This window comes from Pimephales promelas, chromosome 24 (assembly GCF_988280905.1).
Source record: "Pimephales promelas chromosome 24, fPimPro1.hap1.1, whole genome shotgun sequence".
NCBI classification, from domain to species: Eukaryota; Metazoa; Chordata; class Actinopteri; order Cypriniformes; family Leuciscidae; genus Pimephales; species Pimephales promelas.
The window spans coordinates 5,726,716-5,738,155 of record NC_142792.1 but is presented as its reverse complement, the minus strand read 5'-3'; the positions used below and the strand labels follow the sequence as shown (position 1 = coordinate 5,738,155).

The window sequence follows — 11,440 nt, the reverse complement described above, 5'->3', positions numbered from 1 at the left end:
ACACTTTTATGTTTATTTATTTAGCAGGCCTCACTGTCAGAGCGACTCCTTTGGGTCCTTGGCAACATTGACGCTTGTTGATGACAGACGCTACAACATGTGCAGATGACAGGCACACAACTGGACATATTTCAGCAAATACACCGACATAAAGTCCGATAACATGCGGGAATTGAGTGTCATTTAACTTCTCGGTAAGTAACTTTGGACATAAATTTGTAAAATGATATCGTGACGCTTAATGTTTTGTATAATTATATTTTTTCGCTGATGCATCGTTCTGCTGAAATGTCATCATAGCAGGGCTCGTCAGTGTAATGTTCATGGTGTCTGTAAACTAAATGTTGTTTAAGCTTGTTATGAAAGCATTTGTGTCTTCTACAAAAAGCGAAAAACTCATTTTTAATCAGAATGATAAGGAATGTTGTTTTTTGTGTGTTGTTATTGTAGTCTTACTGTAGGTAATATACTGGATTGATGTTTGTTAATAGAGTCAGTTGCTCTGATGTTTCTGCTGCTTCAGTGATAATGATTTACTTCTAATGAAAACCATCATACATACAGTACAGAACAAAACAGGGTTAAACCGTGTGCAGGAAACCAGCCTTTTAGGATTACTGTACATTTAAAACCTAAGCTTGTCATATGATCTCTTGTTTATTTTTGTTACATGTCATTGCACATAATACTTCTATGCAAACTAAATATAGCTCATCCCTAATTTCTCCTCAGCAAACGTATACAAACACACTCGGATTTTTCGAAATATAATTTAAAAATTATTATGAATAACATTAATAAAGAAAAAAATACTAAAAAACATTAAGCAATACAATTTTTGTTTTCAATTATTCGTGTTTATTTGAAGGAAAGTACACCTTAATTTGAATTGAATTAAAAGATTATTATTGATACAGCCTTACTGAACTATACTATATTAATATAATAGTTATATATTTTCACACTGTACAACTTTAGACTTTTAATTTATTCCATTTCCTTCTATTGATTAGTCTTTAGACTAACTTTCACATTCTCATTTATAGATGTAGAATATATAATATAGAGTATTTCTAAAACTATCTTTTTAATCTTTAAAAAAAAAAAAATCTTTTTTTTCATGTCTTTCCTTACAGAAGGAATGTGTTTGGACCATTACATCCAGTCATCAGAAGCAGAGCTGTGGGACGTGTGGACAGACATTGACTGTAATGATGGACTTCTGCTGATGGACAGGTATGTACATGCTTATGTTTTACTGTACTAAACATGTAGGTTCCCATCATTTTCTTTTTGAAGGGCCTCCCCCTTTGAAAAGCAAATGATGGGAACCTAAGCGGGTGGGGAAGGGACGAGGAGGCGAAATTTTTATATAAAAAAAAATTTTTTTTTCCTTGTTTCCAAAAAGCATAACCCCTGCTGCTGACTGTCCCGGAAGCTCCGGGGGGAGACCGTACTGGTATCCCCCTCCTTTGGGCGCGCCACTCACACAACATCCACTCCTATCGCGGAGATCTGGCTGGGATCAAACCAGCAACCTCTGAACCCGTGAGGCAGCGCTCTTACCTGTGAGCCACAGCTCTCTTGCTGATGATGTGCTGGAACTTATATTTCACTGTTATCCTGAGAGTTTCCAATAAAGCAGTTAAAGTGAGATTTGAATCTGTGTCTTCATCAGTCTTGTTCTCAGAGAGTGTGTGTTTATCCACTCGCCCATCATGGATTTCACATTGACGGCTGGTTTTTGGGGCTCCTTGTCTAATGAGAACTATTGAAAGTCAGCAATAGTGGGACTTGAACTCAGGACGCTGTGATGGAAACTCAACTCTTTCTCTCCTGAGCCACTGAGTCTGCTGAGATGAAGAGCATTTTTAACCGGTTTGATCCAGAGTTTTGTGTTAAATGATGAATAACTTTAACAAACATGGATCTGAAACAGGACTTTCTGGTTGGTAAGGTTGACAACTATACGCTGAGCCTGTGAGTCAATTATGTTGTTTTAGATTTCAAGTTTAAAGTTCTTAGCGTATGTAAAAGATTATCGTCATTGATTAATAATTCATTGACTACTCAGATCTATTCTTATAAAAAAAAAAATTTATTTTTAAGTTATTCTTTGTATCAACTGTATCAGTGTGTGTGTGTGTGTGTGTGTGTGTGTGTGTGTGTGTGTGTGTGTGTGTGTGTTGTGAATTGTGTTGTCCTATCGTCTTTCTATATAAATGCAAAAAAAGTCAGATCTAAAATTATTTTAGCCCTCCTGTGGTGATTTGTATGAATCACACCGTTGCAAATAAAGTCTAAAAAACTGTGCCCTCCTGTGGTGATTTGTGTGAATTACATATAGAGAGTAAAAGAAAAGTGATGATTTGTGTGAATTACACCGTTGCAAACCGAGTCCGATCGAGTCAAATAAACATAAGTGTTTCGCCCTCCTGTGGTGATTTATGTGAATTACACCGCTGCAAATTTCTTCTGTCCTCTCTGTTCTGTCCTTCTGTTAAAATACATACATACATAACGTTACACACACACACATACATACATGCAAAAAAACTAGGCTTTCTCATTCAAAAGCAAATCATTATTTTCTGCACCACAGAGCTTGTCAAACATGTTGCTGCTGCAATTTTACAGGAACTTTAATCCAAAGTCTCAGATGTGATAGACCAACGCCACTTTTGCGTCATCGAAGGGTGAGTTCAAATCACACTATTGCTGACTTTCACTTGTTCTCATTAGACAAGGAGTCCCCAAAACCAGTTGTTGTTGTAAAATCCATGGTTGAGTGGATAAACAGTCTCTGAGGACAAGACTGTGATGAAAACATGGGTTCAACTCTCACTTTAACTGCTTTATTGGAAACTCTCAGGATAACACTGAAATATAAGTTCCAGCACATGTCTTGAAAGATATCTGTGGCTCACAGGTAAGAGCGCTGCCTCACGGGTTCAGAGGTATCTGTGATGGGAGTGTGTGTGAGCAGCAGGTGCTTGAAGGAGAAGGAAACCAGTACAGTCTCCAATGGTGTAATTCACACAAATCACCACAGGAGGGTGACACTCTTTTATTTTTATTACAATTGATTTGCAATGGTGTAATTCACACAAATCAGGGCGCAACACTTATGTTTTAGACTTGATTTGCAACGGTGTAATTCACACAAATCACCACAGGAGGGCGACACTATTTTATGTTTATTACACTTGATTTGCAACGGTGTAATTCACACAAATCACCACAGGAGGGCGAAACATTTCTAAGTTTATTTAGACTCGATTTGCAACTGTGTAATTCACACAAATGACCACAAGAGGGCGAAACACTTTTATGTTCATTTAGACTCGATTTGCAACGGTGTAATTCACACAAATCACCACAGGAGGGCGAAACACTTTTACATTCATTGGACTTATATTGTTTTGTTGTTTTTATTTGCAAATATATCTATTTGAATTTTGAACAGAAGACAGGACGGAACATAGATAGTGTAAATAGTTCTGTTTGGAAGTTCTTATGTTTTTCTCCTCTCACCCTCTTACAGAAGTGTAGCGCATTTACACTAGGTCGTTAGACGATGTAGTTTACATAGATCTCCGCTGATGGGTTAAGCTGATTCTTGGGAATAAGACTGAATTCGCAAGGCCTACAATCACCACATGAGGGGGCAACTCTTTTATATTTATTAGAATTGAGGTGCAATGGTCTAATTCACACAAATCACCAAAGGAGGGATACACTCTTTTATGTTTTATACACTTGATTTGCAATGGCGTAATTCACACAAATCACCAAAGGAGGGATACACTCTTTTAAGTTTATTACACTTGATTTGCAATGGTGTAATTCACACAAATCACCACAGGAGGGTGACACTCTTTTAAGTTTATTACACTTGATTTGCAATGGTGTAATTCACACAAATCACCACAGGAGGGTGACACTCTTTTAAGTTTATTACACTTGATTTGCAATGGTGTAATTCACACAAATCACCACTGGAGGGAAACACTCTTTTATGTTTATTAGACTTGATTTGCAATGGTGTAATTCACACAAATCACCACAGGAGGGTGACACTCTTTTAAGTTTATTACACTTGATTTGCAATGGTGTAATTCACACACATCACCACAGGAGGGCGCAGCACTCATGTTTTTTAGACTCGATTTGCAACGGTGTAATTCACACAAATCACCACAGGAGGGCGAAACACTTTTACATTCATTGGACTTATATTGTTTTGTTGTTTTTATTTGCAAATATATCTATTTGAATTTTGAACAGAAGACAGGACGGATAGTGTAAATAGTTCTGTTTGGAAGTTCTTATGTTTTTCTCCTCTCACCCTCTTACAGAAGTGTAGCGCATTTACACTAGCTCGTTAGACGATGTAGTTTACAAAAAATCTCCGCAGGTGGGTTAAGCTGATTTGCGGTAATAAGACTGAGTTTGTTAGGCCTAAAATCACCGCATGAGGGGGCAACACTTTTATGTTTATAAGACTTGACTTGCAATGGTGTAATTCACAGAAATCACCACTGAGGGTCTACACTCTTTTATGTTTATTACATTTGATTTGCAATGGTGTAATTCACACAAATCACTGCAGGAGGGTGACACTCTTTCATGTTTATTACGCTTGATTTGAAACGGTGTTATTCACACAAATCACCACAGGAGGGCAAAACATTTTTATGTTTATTTAGACTCGATTTGCAACGGTGTAATTCACACAAATCACCATAGGAGGGCGAAACGTTTGTAAGTTTATTTAGACTCGATTTGCGACGATGTAATTCACACAAATCACCACAGGAGGGCGCAACACTTTTCTGTTTATTAGACTTGATTTGCATCATTTTAATTCACACAAATCACCACAGAGGGCGACCCTCTTTTATGTTTATTAAACTTGATTTGCAATGGTTTAATTCACACAAATCACCACAGGAGGGCGACCCCCGTTTTACATTCTTTGGACTTATATTGTTTTGGTGTTTTTATTTGCAAATATATCTATTTGAATTTTGAACAGAAGACAGGACGGAACATAGATAGTGTAAATAGTTCTGTTTGGAAGTTCGTTTTTCTCCTCTCACCCTCTTACAGAAGTGTAGCGCATTTACACTAGCTCGTTAGACGATGTAATTCACGAAGATCTCGGCAGGTGGGTTAAGCCGATTTGCGGTAATGTCATCACAAGAAGGTGAAACACTTTTGTGTTTATTTAGACTCGATTTGCAACCGTGTAATTCAGACAAATCACCATAGGTGGGCAAAATATTTTTAAGTTTATTTGGACTCTATTTGCAAAGGTGTAATTCACACAAATCACCACATGAGGACATTTTTATTTACCAAAAATTGACAGATAAGAGTGGAAGAGCCAGTGGCTTAGTGGTCTGAGCGGTAGATCTTGATGTGGGCAACCCAGGTTCGAGTCTCTCTCTTGTGGTGTTTAGTTTCATTGGTTTTTCAACAAATAAAAAAGACAAAATTACCAAAAATTGATGAGTAAGAGTGGAAGTGCTGGTGGCTTAGTGGTCTGACCGTTAGAGCTTGTTGTGGGCAACCCAGGTTCGAGTCTCTCTCTTGTGGTGTTTAGTTTCATTGGTTTATCAACAAATAAAAAAGACAAAATTACCAAAAATTGATGAGTAAGAGTAGAAGTGCTGGTGGCTCAGTGGTCTGAGTGTTTGATCTTGGTGTGGGCAACCCAGGTTCAAATCTCTCTCTTGTGGTGTTTAGCTTCAATGGTTTTTCAACAAATAAAAAAGACAAAATTACCAAAAATTCATAAGTAAGAGTGGAAGTACCAGTGGCTCAGTGGTCTGAGCATGTCCTCCTGGGGTCAGAAGGATCTGGGTTCAAACCCCAGCCTGGTATGTGAAGCATGGTTGCGTGAAGGACATCCAGTCGTGAGCTGTGACAAGCTGCAAAACTGAGCGGATCAGGTCATGACCAGGATGAGAGAAGGCAGGACACGAAGGGGGGAGTACATATCCCAACCGCTCCCCCTGGGACTTCCAAGACAATCTCGAGCAGCGGTTATGTAAAAGAAGTCCAAATTTTCAAAAAATTACTTATAAAATTTTTCCCAAAAAGCCTAAGTCAACATTTTGGGCATGGCTTATGGACACTCCTCCCTTTTGGGCGTGGCTTATGGACACTCCCCCCATGTGGGCGTGGCTTATGGCCACTCCCCTTTACTGTTGATTGTACCTGCACTCCATCAAGGTTCAAATCTCAGCTGTTGCTTTCTCTGGGGAAACCAACCAGCACTTGAAAGGCGTTCCCACTTACACACATGCTGAAAAATTCAGACTACAAATACATTAATAAACTGGATTTGTAATGAGGAAATCTTAACTGGTCTGTTTTATCTTGGCAATCATTAAACTGCAAATCAGTCACAGCTTGTCCAAATTAATAGACAAACTAAACCACGTGGGCCACACATCATCTGAATAATTAGTTAATTGACTGATCAACAGAGTCAGTAACAGGAGGTGTTGATGTTTAGAAAGCCAAGATCAGCTGGAAATCATGAACAGCACACAAATGTCACATTTACCATTTTATTGGACACAAACTGGAGTAGATCATTGTCAAAAACATGCCAGTTCAAAACAGAAACAGGTTGAGTCAGGAAAAGGCTCAGATGCATAACAGTTCGGCGGTTGCTCCTCTCAAAATACTCCATGCAAAGTCACTCACTGCTTTTCCTCATGACCTCCAGCAGCTCAAACCAAGAGATCCCTACAAACAGACGGCAGTGAGACAATCAGAAACACTTCAAATTTCACTAATAACTTCCCCTAGGAAGCTACAAATCTCAGAAAGAAACAAAGTGATTGTTTATAGAATAAATACAGATCATAGGAGGTGAAAACGCATGCTCATTTTATGAGCAATTAAACCAATGCAACAGCATCTGTAAGATATCAATCAAGCTACAAAATAGAATTAAATGTCACTTTGATGTCAATCCAAAACAACAAGTTAACATACAGACTCCTTCTACGAGCTATACAAGTATTTTACAAGTATTTTGCAAGTATTTTACAAGTATTTTACAAATATTTTACAAGTATTTTACAAGTATTTTACAAACCTGTTCCAAGAGCCACACCAACATTGCACACCCTCGACGTCTTTCTTATCTGACCCATATATGTCTGGTTTTGGAGTCTCTACTAACGAGCTGATGAGTCGATTCAGGTGTGATTGATTAGGAAGAGTTGGAAAATGTGTTGTGTTGGGGTTCCTCCAGCTATTTTACCTGCAAGTGACGTGTGTTTAACCACTGCACCATCGTGGCTTTCACAATATCATCTGTTGTTTGGTGCAGTTTGTTGGATATGCATTTTAACATAGGCAATCTAAGATTCAAACGCAACCATTTATTTATTGAACTCTTTTGAGTTTATTGAGGGCTTTGTTTTCTGTGATAAAAATATTAGCAACTGTGGGATTTGGACCAAGAACTGAATGAAAGACAAACGATTAGCCACTGAGCCACGGCATTTGTGATGTTTGATATGGTTCATTGTGGTTGTTTTTTTAGTTTAGCAACAGCATTCATTAAAACAACAATTTATTGTTCAGCTGCTAGAGCGGTTTTTTACAGGGTTGGAGATAAACTCAGGAAAGTGGCTCGTCAGGAGCAGGATTAGGGACTTTTTTTTAAATCTCTTTCCTCTTCATGCTGTTTTCATATATTAATGCAGATACACTTAGTGTCCACAAGGTGGGGTACATGAACACATTAATCTGGTCTCTGGTTTCATGCACACATGCCTGCTCTCCATCCAGGATTCTCCAAACACTTGTCCTATGTAGAGAAGCTGGAGTCTGTCTGAAGGCAGAAAAAACCGCTCTAGCAGCTGAACAATAAATTGTTGTTTTGATGAATGCTGTTGCTAAACTAAAAAAACAACCACAATGAACCATATCAAACATCACAAATGCCGTGGCTCAGTGGCTAATCATTTGTCTTTCATTCAGTTCTTGGTCCAAATCCCACAGTTGCTAATATTTTTATCACAGAAAACAAAGCCCTCAATAAACTCAAAAGAGTTCAATAAATAAATGGTTGCGTTTGAATCTTAGATTGCCTATGTTAAAATGCATATCCAACAAACTGCACCAAACAACAGATGATATTGTGAAAGCCACGATGGTTCAGTGGTTAAACACAACACATTTTCCAACTCTTCCTAATCAATCACACCTGAATCGACTCATCAGCTCGTCAGTAGAGACTCCAAAACCAGACATATATGGGTCAGATAAGAAAGATGTCGAGGGGTGTGCAATGTTGGTGTGGCTCTTGGAACAGGTTTGTAAAATACTTGTATAGCTCGTAGAAGGAGTCTGTATGTTAACTTGTTGTTTTGGATTAACATCAAAGTGACATTTAATTCTATTTTGTAGCTTGATTGATATCTTACAGATGCTGTTGCATTGGTTTAATTGCTCATAAAATGAGCATGCGTTTTCACCTCCTATGATCTATATTTATTCTATAAACAATCACTTTGTTTCTTTCTGAGATTTGTAGCTTCCTAGGGGAAGTTATTAGTGAAATTTGAAGTGTTTCTGATCGTCTCACTGCTGTCTGTTTGTAGGGATCTCTTGGTTTGAGCTGCTGGAGGTCATGAGGAAAAGCAGTGAGTGACTTTGCATGGAGTATTTTGAGAGGAGCAACCGCCGAACTGTTATGCATCTGAGCCTTTTCCTGACTCAACCTGTTTCTGTTTTGAACTGGCATGTTTTTGACAATGATCTACTTAAGTTCGTGTCCAATAAAATGGTAAATGTGACATTTGTGTGCTGTTCATGATTTCCAGCTGATCTTGGCTTTCTAAACATCAACACCTCCTGTTACTGACTCTGTTGCTCAGTCAATTAACTAATTATTCAGATGATGTGTGGCCCACGTGGTTTAGTTTGTCTATTAATTTGGACAAGCTGTGACTGATTTGCAATTTAATGATTGCCAAGATAAAACAGACCAGTTAAGATTTCCTCATTACAAATCCAGTTTATTAATGTATTTGTAGTCTGAATTTTTCAGCATGTGTGTAAGTGGGAATGCCTTTCAAGTGCTGGTTGGTTTCCCCAGAGAAAGCAACAGCTGAGATTTGAACCTTGATGGAGTGCAGGTACAATCAACAGTAAAGGGGAGTGGCCATGACAAAAGGGGGAGTGTCCATAAGCCACGCCCAAAAGGGGGGGAGTGTCCATAAGCCACGCCCAAAAGGGAGGAGTGTCCATAAGCCATGCCCAAAATGTTGACTTAGGCTTTTTGGGAAAAATTTTATAAGTAATTTTTTGAAAATTTGGACTTCTTTTACATAACCGCTGCTCGAGATTGTCTTGGAAGTCCCAGGGGGAGCGGTTGGGATATGTACTCCCCCCTTCGTGTCCTGCCTTCTCTCATCCTGGTCATGACCTGATCCGCTCAGTTTTGCAGCTTGTCACAGCTCACGACTGGATGTCCTTCACGCAACCATGCTTCACATACCAGGCTGGGGTTTGAACCCAGATCCTTCTGACCCCAGGAGGACATGCTCAGACCACTGAGCCACTGGTACTTCCACTCTTACTTATGAATTTTTGGTAATTTTGTCTTTTTTATTTGTTGAAAAACCATTGAAGCTAAACACCACAAGAGAGAGATTTGAACCTGGGTTGCCCACACCAAGATCAAACACTCAGACCACTGAGCCACCAGCACTTCTACTCTTACTCACCAATTTTTGGTAATTTTGTCTTTTTTATTTGTTGAAAAACCAATGAAACTAAACACCACAAGAGAGAGACTCGAACCTGGGTTGCCCACAACAAGCTCTACCGCTCAGACCACTAAGCCAACAGCACTTCCACTCTTACTCATCAATTTTTGGTAATTTTGTCTTTTTTATTTGTTGAAAAAACAATGAAACTAAACACCGCAAGAGAGATTTGAACCTGGATTGCCCACGCCAAGATCTAACGCTCAGACCACTAAGCCACTGGCTCTTCCACTCTTATCTGTCAATTTTTGGTAAATAAAAATGTCTTCATGTGGTGATTTGTGTGAATTACACCTTTGCAAATAGAGTCTAAGTAAACTTAAAAATATTTTGCCCTCCTATGGTGAATTGTCTGAATTACACCGTTGCAAATCGACTCGAGTCTAAATAAACACAAAAGTGTTTCACCTTCTTGTGGTGACATTACTGCAAATCGGCTTAACCCACCTGCCGAGATCTTCGTGAACTACATCGTCTAACGAGCTAGTGTAAATGCGCTACACTTCTGTAAGAGGGTGAGAGGAGAAAAACGAACTTCCAAACAGAACTATTTACACTATCTATGTTCCGTCCTGTCTTCTGTTCAAAATTCAAATAGATATATTTGCAAATAAAAACACCAAAACAATATAAGTCCAATGAATGTAAAAGTGTTTCGCCCTCCTGTGGTGGTGATTTGTGTGAATTAAACCATTGCAAATCGAGTCTAAATAAACATAAAAGTGTTTCGCCCCCCTGTGGTGATTTGTGTGAATTACACCGTTGCAAATCGAGTCTAAATAAACTTAAAAATGTTTCGCCCTCCTGTGATGATTTCTGTGAATTACACTGACGCAAACGAAGTCTAATAAACATTAAAGTGTTGTGCCCTCCTGTGGTGGTGATTTGTGTGAATTACATCGTTGCAAATCGAGTCTAAATAAACTTAGAAATATTTCTCCCTCCTGTGGTGATTTGTGTGAATTACACCATTGCAAATCAAGTGTAATAAACATAAAAGAGGGTCGCCCTCCTGTGGTGATTTGTGTGAATTACACTGACGCAAACGAAGTCTAATAAACATTAAAGTGTTGCGCCCTCCTGTGGGTGATTTGTGTGAATTACATCGTTGCAAATAGAGTCTAAATAAACTTAGAAATATTTCTCCCTCCTGTGGTGATTTGTGTGAATTACACCATTGCAAATCAAGTGTAATAAACGGGGTCGCCCTCCTGTGGTGATTTGTGTGAATTACACCGTTGCAAATCAAGTGTAATAAACATAAAAGAGTGTTGCCCTCCTGTGGTGATTTGTGTGAATTACACCGTTGCAAATCGAGTCTAAAAAACATGAGTGTTGCGCCCTCCTGTGGTGATGTGTGTGAATTACACCATTGCAAATCAAGTGTAATAAACTTAAAAGAGTGTCGCCCTCCTGTGGTGATTTGTGTGAATTACAACGTTGCAAATCAAGTGTAATAAACATAAAAGAGTGTCGCCCTCCTGTGGTGATTTGTGTGAATTACACCGTTGCAAATCGAGTCTAAAAAACATGAGTGTTGCGCCCTCCTGTGGTGATGTGTGTGAATTACACCATTGCAAATCAAGTGTAATAAACTTAAAAGAGTGTCGCCCTCCTGTGGTAATTTGTGTGAATTA

General features: G+C 38.7%; 1 long non-coding RNA gene across 1 annotated transcript; it reads left to right on the top strand.

Moving 5' to 3' along the window:
• The first annotated feature begins 37 nt into the window (after positions 1–37).
• Positions 38–2,313, top strand: LOC120476695 (uncharacterized). Its single transcript, XR_016150168.1, has 3 exons — positions 38–194; positions 1,137–1,236; positions 1,409–2,313. It is a non-coding gene; the product is annotated as an uncharacterized LOC120476695 (long non-coding RNA).
• The last annotated feature ends 9,127 nt before the right edge of the window (positions 2,314–11,440 follow it).